The sequence below is a fragment of the Gigantopelta aegis genome, chromosome 10, assembly GCF_016097555.1.
Source record: "Gigantopelta aegis isolate Gae_Host chromosome 10, Gae_host_genome, whole genome shotgun sequence".
Lineage (NCBI taxonomy): Eukaryota > Metazoa > Mollusca > Gastropoda > Neomphalida > Peltospiridae > Gigantopelta > Gigantopelta aegis.
Window position 1 is genome coordinate 35123976 of NC_054708.1, and position 16716 is coordinate 35140691.

Genomic DNA, 16716 nt, shown 5'->3' on the forward strand with positions numbered 1-16716 from the left:
TGAGAAGAACTAAACAAATTGTAACAGAATCCAATATTGACAATTGGACAACTGTAACATAAACCAGTAATGTAAACTGAACAAATTATAAAAGAAACCAATAATGCGAACTGAACAAACTAATGGAAACAAATAATGTGAACTTAACAAACTAATGGAAACAAATAATGTGAACTTAACAAACTGTAACAGAAATCAATAAGGAGAGCTGAGAAAACTAACAGAACTCAGTGAACAGAACAAACTGAGGCAGAAACTAATAATGAGAACTGATAAACTGTAACATAAACTAATAATGAAAACTGAACAAACTGTAAACAGAAACGAATAAGAACTGAACACACTGTAACATAAACCAATAATGAAAACTGAACAAACTGTAACAGAAACCAATAATAAGAACTGAACAAACTGTTACAGAAATGAATGAGAACTAAACAAATTTTAATGTAAACTAATAATGAGAAATTAACAAACTGTAACAGAAATCAATAATGAGAACTGAACAAATTGTAATGTAAACTATCAATGAGAAGTTAACAAACTAAACAGAAACGAATGAGAACTGAACAAACTGTAACATAATCCAATAATGAGAACTGAGAACTGAACAAACTGTAACAGAATACAATAATGAGAACTGAACAAACTGTAACAGAATCCAATAATGAGAACTGAACAAACTAACAGAATCCAATAATGAGAACTGAACAAACTAACAGAAATCAATAATGAGAACTGAACAAATTGTAACGTAAACTATCAATGAGAAGTTAACAAAAAACAGAAACGAAAGAGAACAGAACAAACTGTAACAGAATCCAATAATGAGAACTGAACAAACTGTAACAGAATCCAATAATGAGAACTGAACAAACTGTAACAGAATCCAATAATGAGAACTGAACAAGCAGTAACAGAAACGAATGAGAATTGAACAAACTAAACAGAAACGAATGAGAACTGAACAAACTAACAGAAACCAATAATGAGAACTGAACAATGTTAATGTAAACTAATAACAAACTATAACTAAAGTCAACAATGTGAACTGAATAAATTATAACGGACAACAATCACGAGAATTGAATACTATAACATAAACCAGAAATGCCAACGTAACAAACTATAGGCCTATAGGCGAAGTCAGAGGCTAAGTCCGGGATGGGCGTGCCTAAACCTTCAGTGGGTATGGGCACGTTAATAGAGTTCCCATCCCATATAGACCTAACAGAAGTCAACCGTGAACATTGAACAGCGTGCCTGAACCTTCAGTGGGTATGGGCACGTTAATAGTTCCCATCCCATATAGGCCTAACAGAAGTCAACAGTGAACACTGAACACAATGATATATTAAACAATAACCAGTTATTCTCTATAATCTGCACAAGACAGAGTCGAAAGGCATTGTTGCAAGCAAAGTCATGTTTGCTTCCATGAATCACTATGTTAGTGGACGTTCTTCAACACATTTAAAAAAAAAAAAAAAAAAAAAAACAAGCTTGAGAAACATTCCTTTACGTTTGATCACATGCTTGGGTAAAATAGTCAAAAACATACGTTTTGTCTACAAAAGTTGTACGGGGGTGGTGATGGGGTGGGGGCAAAGCATACCTGCTTCTAAAGTTTAGATAGTCCCCTTGGAGTTGTTTTTTTAACGTGGGGAGAAAAGTAAGACTAAGAGTAGGCCCCAGTCCCTTCAAAGTCCAGTCAATCTAAGGTTAAAAAAAGGTCTGGGAAGAGCTGTCCTTTTCAGGATATGTTGCCACCAGGCAGGCAAAGGCGCATAAAAAAACCTACGAGCCATAAAATTGTTATAGCCACTAATGCTATATAGAAACCAGGGGCGGCACAGTGTAAAAAATAGTGGTATGGCTCGTGGTTGCCAGACTCGCCTTTCAAACTACTTGTAAGGACATTTTCACAGATATAACAAATATACACACACACGCATTCACACACACAAAAACATAACCTATAGCGTAAATAATTGTGATCTGTGCCCTGATATAGCCTCTACATATCTACCATGAACTGTTTAGAAAGCTTTCAGGAGTCCTTGACAATCATAACTCTAATGAAACTGCTTATATACAAGAGTAATGTGACATAGTGAAACTGGCATACATTGAGCTTGCCCTGAGATACCTCACAAACTGTGATATGTAAATTCCAAAAGGTGAAGCAGAAGGAAAATGGCTTCTGGAGAACTGAATTCACCCTTTTTGTCTTATAACTCAGAAACGACCATTGCTTGTTGCGGCTAGGACATATTTCGACCTCCTGATGATCTTGATCTGAAAGTAGTCAAAAGAACATTAGGCATGGTCATACTGCTACCATGAAGCAGTCATGTCCATTGTCTATAGGTAGTCTGTCACTCACTAGGACGATGTATCCTTCTTCACTGATTAAACATGCACAAGAGGAACTCGGTGGGTATATTTATAGACAGTTCCGATGGCATGTACTTGTAATATCTTCACATCTTTTCTTCCTTTGCCGATTAAAGGATTAGAAGGTTTAGGTCAGGTCATAGGGCTTTACGTGCACATTCAGAGCAAGCTGCTGTAGCGCACGCTCAGAAGGTTTAAAAACAAAGGAAGTAATGTAATGTTGAATTATATGGTCAGGTATTCAAGTAAATGTCTTTGTCATTTTCAGTCATGTTTACTCTCATTCTAATTCTTGGTTCATATATTGCATGTGTTAATGGCCAAATAATGAATTTACATTTTGTCCACAAGATGGTTTAGAGAATTATGTCATCATATTTCAACAATAAAGAGGCAGATTGGTGTTTCCACATTACACATGATCTAGTTACAAATTGATCATACAAGCTGCATGCTAACGAAATAGTGAAATAACATGATATTCTATATCGGAAAAATAATACTTTTAGAGCACAAACTGTAGGAAAGACCTTTATTATATCTATGCTGTCTAAAAGTGTAATTTCCATCCTGTGCGACCCACAGAACCCATACATTGGTATATTACATGAGGGTGTTTGATCTAAAAGCGACAAAAGTGGCTGCCATTTTGAATAAATTAAAGTTCCGGTTTTGAAAAGTGGTTGTAAACAAAACATTCCACCAGATTCGTGTTTGTTAACCAAAAATGCCATAAAAATGCCAGGACATAATTATTTAATGTAGAACAAAATATTTATTTGCCCAAGCTTTTCATCAGTTAATTGGTCAACTTAAATCGGTACAATCCAAAGCTAACGGTGAATTTAATATATCATTTATGTCACTTTTGTAACTAAATAATTAGTTTATATTTACCGACTTTCTTTGATAATATTAGTAACACTAACAAAAGTACATTGTTTGTCGATATTTGCATTTATGTGCGATTTTGGGGAATATTGATACCTATTTTACAACAAAGGTGGCCATCGTGAATTTTCCTTTTAATCCATATATCTTTGAATGAATTTTAAAGAATATGTGTGAATACATTTAAGGCATAGCACTGATAATTCCATGTATTTGTCCACTGAATCGTAAGAATAGTTTACCATTGTTTGCATGTATGAATTATGGCGGCCATTTTGAAATTATGCAAATTAGTATATTTGCCCCACCTACGGTACATCAATGTACATTTTTGATATGTTGTTCTGGTAGGGTCCAGGGAACAGTTGCAATAAAAATCATTTCTGTTGCAATTTATTCTTGGTTAAACCTTATTTTGACTGGACTATCACCGCCTCGGACGAGTGTGTTGCATTTCATTCAGAATTATACAAACAAATAAACAACAAAACAAAAAACACAGTGTTCAACAACCGCAACACACATATCCAACCAAAAATATAAATCCAAAACTAACTCAAATATTAAAATAAGAATGATAATTAATTACACAAATGCGTACACAAAGAAGAAAACGACTATAACAACGAAGAAGAGGAAGAAGAAGAAAAAGAACAATGAACAAGAATAAAGCAGGTCCGTAGAAACCAGGGAAGGGGGTGGAAGGCACAGGCACTCCCATTTGAGGACGAATGTTTTATTATTATTATTATTATTATTTCTTTTTCTTTTTTCTACTTTGTATAATTAAAGATAAAAATCTGATTTGTGCTCCCACTAGAGATAGTGCTCTCAGTACCCACCCCACTTCAGATATCGTTTCTATGGGCCAGAAAAGAAGAAAAAAAAACCCACGAAAAACTCACCGATCTTCCAAGCGGTTCCATAAACAGTACAGTAATAATCATGTGACGTCAAATCATTGATGACGTCAACAACGTTGGTAGCCAAGGAGGATCAGCAGCACCTCCTAGCGGATGTTTGTAAACAAAATTAATTTTTCCCCCAATTTTCGACTAATAAGTGTTGGGTGATTCATACAAAACCAAACGCATGTGCTAAAAAATATGCAGTCGGGTTTTGATAGAAAATATATTTTATTGCAGATAATGTATACATACAAAAGGATTGGGCATAAGTTATTCAACGTAAGAGGTCCTTTCCAGATTAAGAAACCAGGAAAGGAAAAGAAATAGAAGTAATCGATGGTTTAACAGTATTCATTATTAACATTTCATCTCCCCCCCCCCCCCCCCCCCCCCCCACCGCTGAAGCAAATGGTCCGCTTTCAGAACTAAAACATACAGGTTTATACATATGGAGTTTCTGGTGCAAAAACAAAATAGAAAAGGTCCACTTGGTTCATATTCGAACACCCCCCCCCCCCCCCCCCCCCCCCAATGTCCAGCTCACGCTACACCCCTGAGATGGTGGAACATAAAATGGAAAGCACCAAAGCAAAGACATTCTAATATGTTGCTTGTATACTGTTCTGCAACTAAGAGGATGTCTTAACTACAGCCCGACCCGCCTCGGTGGCGTCGTGGTTAGGCCATCGGTCTACAGGCTGGTAGGTACTGGGTTCGGATCCCAGTCGAGGCATGGAATTTTTAATCCAGATACCGACTCCAAACCCTGAGTGAGTGTTCCGCAAGGCTCAATGGGTAGGTGTAAACCACTTGCACCGACCATGATCCATAACTGGTTCAACAAACTCCATGGTTTGTGCTATCCTGCCTGTGGGAAGCACAAATAAAAGATCCCTTGCTGCCTGTCGTAAAAGAGTAGCCTATGTGGCGACAGCGGGTTTCCTCTAAAAAACTGTCAGAATGACCATATGTTTGACGTCCAATAGCCGATGATAAGATAAAAAAAAAAAGTGCTCTAGTGGCGTCGTTAAATAAAACACACTTTACTTTACTTAACTATAGCCAGTATGTAGGTCGTTGTCATGCAATGTTTCTCACACTTCAGGAAAGAATCATGTTTATCGGTATTTCCATCCAATGGAGAGCATTTGACACACTAACACAGATCATGGCTATACACACACACACACACACACACACACACACACACACACACACACACACACATATATATATATATATATATATATATATATATATAGTTTTTGCCAAAGGGTGAAATGGATATGGCGCCATACCCATTTTTAAAAAAGATTTTGTCAAAATTAATTACTATTATCATTACTGTATGGTTTACTTAATCCTAACCCTAACGCATACTCCCCGTCAACTGCGGTTGCATCCAGCACACATTGTAAATATTCAATTCCATAGCATCATATCCAAGCATTTCTTTCTGGCAGAAACCCTGACAGGCTACTAAAGTAAACGAAATGAACCAGACAAATTTGAAAATATAGGCCTACATTTAAATTTGCTGCTGTAGGCCTGTCACATACGTAGGAAATTATTTGGAATTTACTTACCGATATACAGATCCCTCAACCCCCGACTACTGGCGTAGCACAGGGTGGGGTGGGGATGGAGGGGTGTCATTATATACCAAAAGGTAATTTTTCACCGTTAAAATAGAAGTTGTTGGCATGTTCCCGACACCTATGGATCTGTCACGTGTGAAAAAACGTAGGAGTCAATATGGAGAAAATGACAATAAACTAAGAAGCAACACTTAAAACTCCAATAATCTTTTCATTCCAGTAATAAAAGAGGAAAAAACTAAGAAAAAACAAAGACAACAACATACCTCCAACATAATTTATAATAAAACGGGGAAACAACGAAACTGAAATAAATATTAGTGACATTATCAACCTCTCACAACTTGATTAGATACGGGTAGATAAAATGCATATACATAGAACAAGAACAATTTTTTAAATATAAATATATACATGTATAAGCTAATTAAACACAGGTATGGGGGAGTGGAATGTAATGGAACGACACTCGTGGCAGTAACAATTGTTGAAAACAGAAAATTATTTAGAAAGAGTTTCATTAGTTTATTGCTGTATCACCATAACTTTGTCATCTTTCTCAATCAATGTTGGGTTCTAGTCAATTGTGAACCACCATTATGGCTACAGCGTGCATTTCTCCATTATACCCATATCCTTGGAAACAAATGTTCACCACCGTCTGGAGAAAAAATTGAAACAGGTAAAGACACATACAGGAGCTACATGACTGTTAGAAAACAGTTACTGCGTCTTCTTGACTTCTACAGCACTACAGACGTCTATGTGAATAATTCTGTCCAATGGGATGGCAGCATAGCATCCTAAAAATGGTCCAATCCAATAAACAACAAAATGTTCCCATGCGGCCGTTCCTTGACAACCGAATGTATGACCAAAAGCCATGGCTGGGTTGAAATACATTCCTGTTGTGTCGAGTCCTGAAATATAATCACAGGCCATGAGCATTAGGTCAATCCTAGAACAAATCGGTAAAAAGCTGAAATTTCAGAATAGTTGCCCAAGAGTATGGTAAAACAAGTTTCCGTAAATCCACGAAGAGCTAACTTGGGAATTCAAGATAGCGTCCAAAATGGCCGCCATTATCTATTATTCTTGAAACCAGACATGGTATAAATGCAAAGAAAGGGTCTAAACATAGGTTTTTAGACAGAAGCAATGCAATACAATTGTAAATTACATGATTTGAAAAACACAAATCTCCAAAATTAATATGGTGGCAAACTACAGCGTTTAGTAAGATCAACACGAACACCATTTTTTACGACTTTAATTACTTTCAGCTTGTTATCAATTCTGTTCAAGTCTGGGACTATTTTAAGCTGTTACTACTGGACTGTTAATCATCCAGTTACGCCAAATGCGTTCATTGGCCACCATTGTCATTAATGATTGATGATTTAATTAGATGCATTATAGGATACTATGGCACCACCACCATTTAAAGGAATTAATTTCATCGGGTACCAATCTCAGTTAAGCCATCACCTTTAAGACCACAGGGCAAACATTATTTTTCCAATATAAGTTCATGTATAATATAACGATAGTTCAATTTTGACTAACTTTATTGGTCAAATTAAAATTAAATAGCGTACCTATCGTCATCATGAGGGCTCTGTTGCTGTATTTGATTAATTCGTCCAATAATGACACTTTGGAGACGCGCTGCATACCCAGCAATGTGTCTGACAAGGAGGCTGCCATCTCGATCACAAATCCCACAAGAGGCACGACATTCAAGTCAGACGCACACATAGTCTCGTAGTATCTCTCTTGATGATCCGAGATTAGGTCGAGAGCCCACACTGCCTTGGCGAATCTGTAGGATGCAAGGCCTGCTAATGTCTGAATAACTATTTTCAACGCAGCTTTTGCTGGCGTTATTTCTGCGTTTACTGAGTGAGAGCTTTCACTGGGTTATCTGAAGCATTTCCAAAAGTACGAGTACAGACATATAACTGGCATATGATGGCGATGGCGAACCAAAATGATCCATAATATTTATAGACAAAGCTGTTTTCAAAGAAGTATGCACACGCTTCTGCAGTGGTGACGAAATCGGCTACGTACCCTTGAAGCCATGGTGGGCTCACAATCATGTTGAGGGTGCGCAGAAACACACCCGTTGCCGTGGTAATGAAGAAGAAGATTAAGGATGCGGTGTAAGGAGAGACGAATTCCGAACCCGGGTCCTGGCCCATCATGACACACCAAATATCTCTCCAATCCATTTCTGCAAAGAAGAAAAACTTACCCGATTAGCGCTTGAAATATTTATAGGAAGACCAGTAAATGTCATGGAATTAAAATGCTGAATATTATACAAGTATGATTATTATTGTAGTCAACCAGATATGTAAACATGAAAACTAATTATTTCAGTTTCTGTTCTTGATCAATTATTATTCCATAGCTTTGCAATTAATTTCCAAAAATATATACTAGAACAAAATGAAAACATTGTAGATCCAAACAAAATTGAAGATAAAACAGAACTAATGGGATTAAGAAAAGAGAAACTCGAAAGCCATGATATTCGACCACGTGCAAAATGGACAGAGAAGGAGAAAAGCCAGCAAAATAGAATTATTTTAGCAGACTAATTTCAAGAATACAGTTAGAAAATGAAAATAAATTAGAAAGCAGGATTTTTTTTGTTGAAAGAAACCAGAAATGGTTATGAAAAACTTTAATCTGCCTCTTAGGCAAAGTGATAATCTGATATAATTGTCTAATACAAATTTTAATAAACTAACTGATGAGGAAGCTAATAGATTAGAAGGTGAACTGACTACTTCAGAAATACTGTCATACCATAAAAATAAAAGTCCAGGATCAGATGAATTTTCAGCTGAATTTTAAAAAGTGCTTTGAATTGATTTAGGACATGTTATAACTCGGGCTATCAATTACAGTTGTTCTATTAAAGACATTTCAAATGTACAAAAATTACATTTTATAACTAAATAAACCAAAATCATTTTTGTTTTTTAAACTGGAGACCCTTAACTCTACTAATTTGCATTTATAAAATGGCTTCAGGGTGCATCACTAATAAAATAATAGATAATGACCAAACTGGTTTTGTAAAAGGAAGGTATATCGGAAAAACAACAACATAAGACTAATATATGATATTACGCAATGTCATTTCAACTGAATAATATTCCTGAATTATTACTGCTTATAGACTTCGAAAAAACATTTGATTTCTTATCATGACCATTTATAGATAAAACACTCGACGTTTTCAATTTTAAATTATCATTAAAAAAAGAAAAGAAAAAAAGATCAAAACGTTTTATAATAATTCTATTTCAACAGCAATACAAAACGGATTTTTATACGAACCAATCATTTGAAAACGGGGATTCAGGCAAGGCGACTCACTACTGCCATACATCTTTATTATATGAGCTGAAATTGTTGCAGTTGTTATTAGAATTAAATAGGATCTACCGAGTCCCTTCACAGACCACTAATGTAATTAGACTAATGAACACATTTCAGGTCTAAAAATAAATTATTCTAAATCAAAAGGTATATGGATTGGACGCAAAACATTTTCTAGAGGTTTACCACCATGCACGGTGGAAATTGGACTGGCGCAACACAATTCAATTTTCTTGGTATCAACTTTTCAATAGAAGAAAAAGAAGGAAATGTTTTATTTAACAACGCACTCAACACATATTATTTACTTTTATACTGCGTCAGACGTGTGGTTAAGGACCACACAGATATTGAGAGAGGAAACCAGCTGTCACCACTTCATGGGCTACTCTTTTCGATTAGCAGTAGGGATCTTTTATATGCACCATCCCACAGACAGGGTAGTACATACCACGGCCTTTGATATATCAATCGTGGTGCACTGGCTGAAACGAGAAATAGCCTAATGGACCCACCGACGGGGATCGATCCCAGACCAACCGCACATCGAGCGAGCGCTGTACCACTGGGCTACGTCCTGCCCTTTCAGTCGACTTGGATACATGTTATACATTTATTATACATTTATGTGCAGCAGTTATTCAGGGTTCCCATCTCTGACATTGCTGTTTGTGATCTAGGACAATAATAATAGTAAAAAAAATCAATAAATATTCATATATTTATTTATTTATTTATTTATTATTATGATGAAGGTTTACTGCTCTATATATGAAAAATTAAATATCAACGTTTTACTCAAAAGTACGTTTTTTGATATACCATTAATTGGGACACGGAAACATATGTGTCTGCCGAGGGTGGTCAATCCTATGCACGAGCCAATTTCACAAAACATCGACTAAATACAGGTCATACATTTTACACGTATTTGGCATCTATTTTACACAAACGATTACATCATTACGGAAGATATCTAGCTGTTTGAGGACCAAAGAAAATTAAACGTGTCCTTCAAACTGTGTTAGTTGTACTGTTAGTAGTAATAAGAATCGTGGCTTAGTCGTAGAATTCAGTTTAGCCCGTCTGCAAAAATAGACTTTCTATGTTTTATGAAACTGAGCCCAGGTACGGATTTTGGCGAGGGCACAAAGGACCCGGCTCCTAGTTTTGGCCAAGTAAGTCATTTTGCGTGTGCACAAGCTGAGGAGCCTTGTGCATCAACCATACCGAACTAGCCGCCGTAGGGCGTTACAACACCCCTTGCACCTATAAGGCCAATATGAAGGGGGGAAAAACCCATTTAATAATATAATAATAATAATACAAACTGAACAAGTTGTGACAGAAATCAATAATGAGAAGTGAATTAACTGTACCTGAAATCAGTAAAGTGAACTGAATTAACTGTACCTGAAATCAATCATGAGAATAATGCGAACTGAACAAACTGTATCAGAAAGCAACTGAAGAATCTGTAACAGAAATCAATATTGAAAATTGGAGAACTTTTAATAGACACAAATAATACGAACTGAATAAACTGTAACCGACATCAATAATGAAAACAGAACAATCTGTTACAGAAACCAAAAATGAGAACTGAACAAACTGTAACAGAAATTAATAATGATAACTAAACAAACTGCAACAAAATCCAATATTGACAGTTCTACAACTGTAACATAAACCAGTAATGTTAACTGAACAAATTATGCGAACTTAAAAAACTGTAACAGAAATCAATAAGGAGATCTGAGAAAACTGTAACAATAGTCAATGAACAGGACAAACTGTAGCAGAAACCAATCATGAGAACAGAACAAACTGTAGCAGAAACTAATAATTAGAACTGATAAACTGTAACATAAACTAATGAGATATGAACAAATTGTAAACAGAAACCAATAATGAGAACTAAACAAACAGAAATCAGTAATGTGAACTGAACAAATTGTAATGTAAACTAATAATTAGAAATGAACAAACTTTTAGCATGAACTAATACGAAATGAACAAACTGTAAACAGAAATGGATGAACACTGAACAAACGGTAACAAAAACCAATAATGAGAAGTGAATAATAAAATGTGACAGAAATCAATAATGAGAACTGAACAAACAGTAGCAAAAGCCAATAATGAGAACTGAACAATTTGTAACGTCAACTAATAAAGAGAAATGAACAAACTTTAAAGGTATACTGTCACAGATTTAAGGACCTTATTTCTCCAAAAGTGGATAATAAATGAAAATTACATCAATGTTTAGAAACAAATCTGTCTATTAAATCACCGTAACTAAATCATAATGGAGTGAAATCCATGTCAATCCTCTTGGTAATATTAATTTTTAAATTATGGACCATTGCCATAATTCAATTATTAAAAAAAAAAATCATTAATAAGTGGAGTATGATGGTTCGGTAGATTGTTGAATAAAGTACATTTAGAGACAAATCAGATACATATGTTTCACGTAATACTTTGTTAGGCCATTTAACAGGTCAGTGATCTGTGACAATATGCCTTTAAGGCCCGCTTTCCATTAACGCGAAACGCGCGTGAGTTATCGATACAATGCAGTTACACAGGAAGGAAGGAAATGTTTTATTTAAAGGGATATTCCTGAGTTTGCTGCAATTTTTAACATGTTATTGACTAACAGAGACTTTTTAACGATTATAATTACATATCAAATATATTTTTCTGCATAAAATATTGATGGCTGTATATTAAACGTGTTTTTGATCGTTCTATTATTTATACTAGGTTAAATTTCATTTTATTTACTAAAATATTATTTTTCGTACGTACGAAATTATTTGAAGACAAAGTTCAGTCTGGATTTCTTTCAAATATTAAGACGACCAGAAACACATTGAATATACAAACAATGACATTCTATATATTTAATATGTAACTTTAATCGTATAAATATTTTATTAGTCGGAAACATCTTACAATGCAACAAACTCAGGAATGTCCCTTTAAAGTTACATTCTCTGGTTACCATATTATAACATCATGTACAAATATGAAATACAAGCTCAAATGCACTTTTAAAAAAGTCGTGTGTGTTCGCAATGAACGGATATTGTCAAACGTATACGCTTGATTCGTCACCTGTGCCGCCATAGCTCGGCAAAGCACAAACGACAGCCTGTTGTCAGTTTCAGTTAACACGTGCGTTTGCCGATTTCAAATTGTAGGGTTCGTTTCAAAAAATTAAAAGAGAAATCTTGCGCTGTACGAAGAACGTTCGGTTGAGGATACGGTACTAGAGTCTTTAGTTAAAACCGGTTTGATCTTGACAACGTATTATCGACAGTCGTACCTTCCTATTTCAGAATTGATATTTTATAAAGTGTTAGTAGAACTTTCAAAGTTTAGTTTGTATACTAGTAACACATTAATCATGTATATATTTTTAAAATAAAATATACTAAAGTAGACAATGAACGTTTCTTAATTTTACGTGTTAAAATCGACAAATTCAAATAAATATTATTTCGTTTGGAAAGGGTAAAATTGGGGGGGGGGGGGTTAACGACATCAAAGATAAAGCATATTGATTTAATAATCATCCGACCCCATACAACCGTAAATAAAATGTGTTGAGTTCGTCGTTAAATAAAACATATCCTATCCTTCCTTCCATCTGCTGATGGATGTCTAACATTTGGTAATTTTGACATATAATCTTAGAGAGGAATCGGGTGCATGTGCAGCGGGAGGGTATTGGAGGTCGAAACCCTTACTTGCCCAAGCTTAAAAAAAATTGAAATGTATTTTTGGGGGGAGCATGGCCCCATATGAACTTCGCTCAACACAGTCTATAACCCCAACCCCGCTGAAATCCCTGCACACGCGCCTTGGAAACCCGCTACATTTTTTTAAAGCAAGGAATCGTTTATATGTACCATCCCACAGACAGGATATCACATACCATGGTCTTTTTGTATACTCGCCGATGGGGATCGATCCTAGATTGACCGCGCATTTCCAAAAAACACCTTTTTATGTCTAAGTAATGAATAAAAATAGCATATAGTCTTGAAAAATGTTACGTAAATCGAACACAGTACCCTCTTCCTCTACCCCTAGAGCGTTACGTAATTAGTAACACCCCCTTACATGTAACGCGTATGCCAACAGCTGGCCACTGTCAAAATTTCAAGGCAAATCCCCCATTCACCGACCCCTGGAAAGGCGTTGTACCATATCTCTATGGATATAAATATGTTTTGTAAATATGAGACGACCCCTCAATCAAGACAGTTAAATTTGTTCAAAAATTGCGAAATCTCACGTGATCTCTTGTTGGGGAATTCTATACTTGTGATAAGCCAATGAAAAACGAGATCGGTACGAGTTCGTCAAAAGTGTCCCACTTGCAAAATACTGGCTTTGTTTTTGATCTGGATAAGCCAGCGTAGTGAAACCAATGCGGAGTGCGGCGTCATATATGCACCAAACGTAATTGGATTTTCTGTTCTATATGCTTAAATAATAAAAATATTCCAGGGAATGTAGTTTTAACGACGCACTCAAAACATTTTATTTACGGTTATATGGCGTCAGACATGGTTAAAGACCACACAGATACTGAGAGAGGAAACCCGCTGTCGCCACTTCATGGGCTACTCTTTTCGATTAGCAGTAAGGGATCTTTTATATGCACCATCCCATAGACAGGATAGCACATACCACGGCCTTTGATGTACCAGTCGTGGTGCACTGGCTGGAGTGAGAAATAACGCAATGGGCCCACTGACGGGGATCGATCCCAAACCGACCGCGCATCAAGCGAGCGCTGTACCACTAGGCTACGCCTCGCCCCTGCAGTTACACAGTATCTGTTCCATATACGCGATTCCGCGCATGGGCATTCAGTGTGCTGGAAAAAAAGTCATCGATGAGCGATTTTTCTGCACCCGAGGTTTTTTAGCGCAGGGACGTCATAACGTGAAACATTTCTGTCATCTTAAAGTATACTTTGACACCGTTAAATTAGGAGATAACCATATTATGGAGTGTTTAGATTTGTGGGTGCTATTGTCTATTTGCGGGGGCGTAGCTCAGTGGTACAACGCTCGCATGATCCGCGATCGATCTATGATCGATTCCCGTCGGTGGGCTCATTTGGGCTATTTCTCGTTCCAGCCAGTGTTCCACAACTGGTTTAACAAAGGCCGTGGTATGTACTATCCTGTCTGTAGGATGGTGCATACAAAAAATCCCTTGCTGCTATTCGAAAAGAGTAGCCCATGAAGTGGCGACACCAGGTTTCCTCTCTCATATCTGTGTGGTCCATAACCATATGTCTGACGCCATATAACCGTAAATACAATGTGTTGAGTGCGTCGTTAAATCAAACATTTCCTACCTTCTTATTATTGTCTATTTGACCCGCAAATGTCATTTTTGCCTGAAGGAGTTAGCCCGAGGTTAAAAATGAAACATTTCCAGGAATCAAATAGACAACAACACCCGCAAATCTAAATACTCCATATGGTTATGTCTTGGGTTGGGTACCACGAAAAAAACAACACCCGTTTAATTTTAAGTTTAAAAGGATAAAAGAAATAAAAAGTACCTTTTGTCAAATACAGTGTATATCATATCAAAACATTAACGTCGGATATGTTATATTTATATTTGTGTACGAAGCCAAAACAAGGGTGAAAAAAAGTGACTTTCGTCTACCTTAATGAGAACTAACAACCTGTAACAGAAATCAATAACACTGGCGTAGGAAGGTGCCAAAAAGTGAAGGGGGGAACCATATATACCGGTATATATAATCTATAAACCAACGATCAAGAAAAGTGTACTGGGGGGGGGGGGGGGGGGTCACATGCCCCCTTGTCCCCCCCCCCTCCCGCTTCCTACGCCAGTGAATAATGAGAACGGAACAAACAGTAACAGAAACCAATGATGAGAACTGAACAAACAGTAACATAAACTAATAAGAAATGAAGAAACGAATGAGAACTAAACAAACTGACAGAAATCAATAATGAGAACAGAACAAACTGTACATTAAACCAAAGAGAAATTAACAAAATAAACAGAAATGAATGAGAACTGATATAAATGATAATTAAATACACGCACGTGTACACAAAGACGACAACTACAACGAAGAAACATCCCCCCCCCAAAAAAAAAAAACAAAAAAAAAACACAACAACAACAACAACAACAAGAACATAACAAAAAGTAAGCTGGCCCATAGAAACCTGGGAATGGGGTGAGAGACACAGGCACTCCCATTTGAGGACGCATGTTTTTTATTTAGTTTTTTTCCTCTGTATAATTAAAAATTGAAATTTGATTTGTGGTCCCCACTACCGATAGTGCCTCTCCAACCCACTTCTGATGTCGTTTCTACGGGTCTGAAAATAAGATGGGAAAGACCCCTGCGCGTGCTGTAACCTCACCGTGGTGCAGGGGTGTAACATTCTCTTTGAGAATGGCCAATACAGCACAAATTTAAATTTTGAGTAAAAGTCAGTATCTATCTGTGATATTTGTATTTTTGCACAGTTCTTTACACTGTGTTTTGGTTTAATTGTTTAATTTTTGTATTGATGTTGATCATCACATTTTTTTTTTTTACATTTACCATAGTTTGACACCCAATAGCCGATGTATTTTTCGTGCTGGGGTGTCGTTAAACATTCATTCATTCAAGATGGAAAAGAAGAAACCAAAAGAAAAACTCACCTATGTTCCAAGCGGTTCCATAAACTCTACAGTAATAATCATGTGACGTCAAATCATTGATGACGTCAACAACGTTGGTAGCCAAGGAGTTCAACAGCACCTTTTGAGTTTTGAGATAATAATTGTATAGATAGGTAGCAGTATACAGTTCCCTTGTGTACCTTCGCGAAAAGAGTTCGCACGTTGTTTTTGCGTAGATCCTTTCATTCATTCATTCCAACTTATTTTCGTGCTTATATCCAATTAAGGTTCAAGCACGCTGTCCTGTGCACACACTTCAACTATCTGCTGGGCTGTCTGTCCTGGACAGTGGGTTAGTTGTTAGTGGTTAGTGAGAAAGAAGAAGGTGTAGTGGTCTTACACCTGCCTACCCACTGAGTCATTAAAACTCGCTCTGGGTAGGAGAGTGTTACACTGGCCTGCAAATCCAGTGCCTATCAGCCTTAACCACGACACTACCGAGGACGTGTTTGAAGTTTAATTATTTGGAATATGAAGTAAATTCTTAAGCTTATTGATAGCAAAGGAGTTATTCACCAGCAGTGCAAACGGTTTAGCTGTAATTAGGCTTTGTATTCATGCACCGGGTCTTCCTTGTGGCAAAAGCATAAGCGTACGAGACAGTGCTGGAGCAAAACCTCAAATTGGGGCAAAAATTATCCTTGTGGCAAAAGTGAGGCGCGATTTTGTGAAAAATTGAATAGCTAAACCTTTATTCAAATGAGGATTTTTGCAAAGTTTGATAAGCAAAGTTTCCACATTAGGTCAGGTCAAGGTCAAAGGGTTTTACGTGC

At 36.5% G+C, this 16716-nt stretch overlaps 1 pseudogene; it reads right to left on the minus strand.

Moving 5' to 3' along the window:
• Nucleotides 1–6057: 6057 nt before the first annotated feature.
• LOC121382641 lies at nucleotides 6058–15951 on the minus strand (annotated as a pseudogene).
• Between the last annotated feature and the right edge of the window lie 765 nt (nucleotides 15952–16716).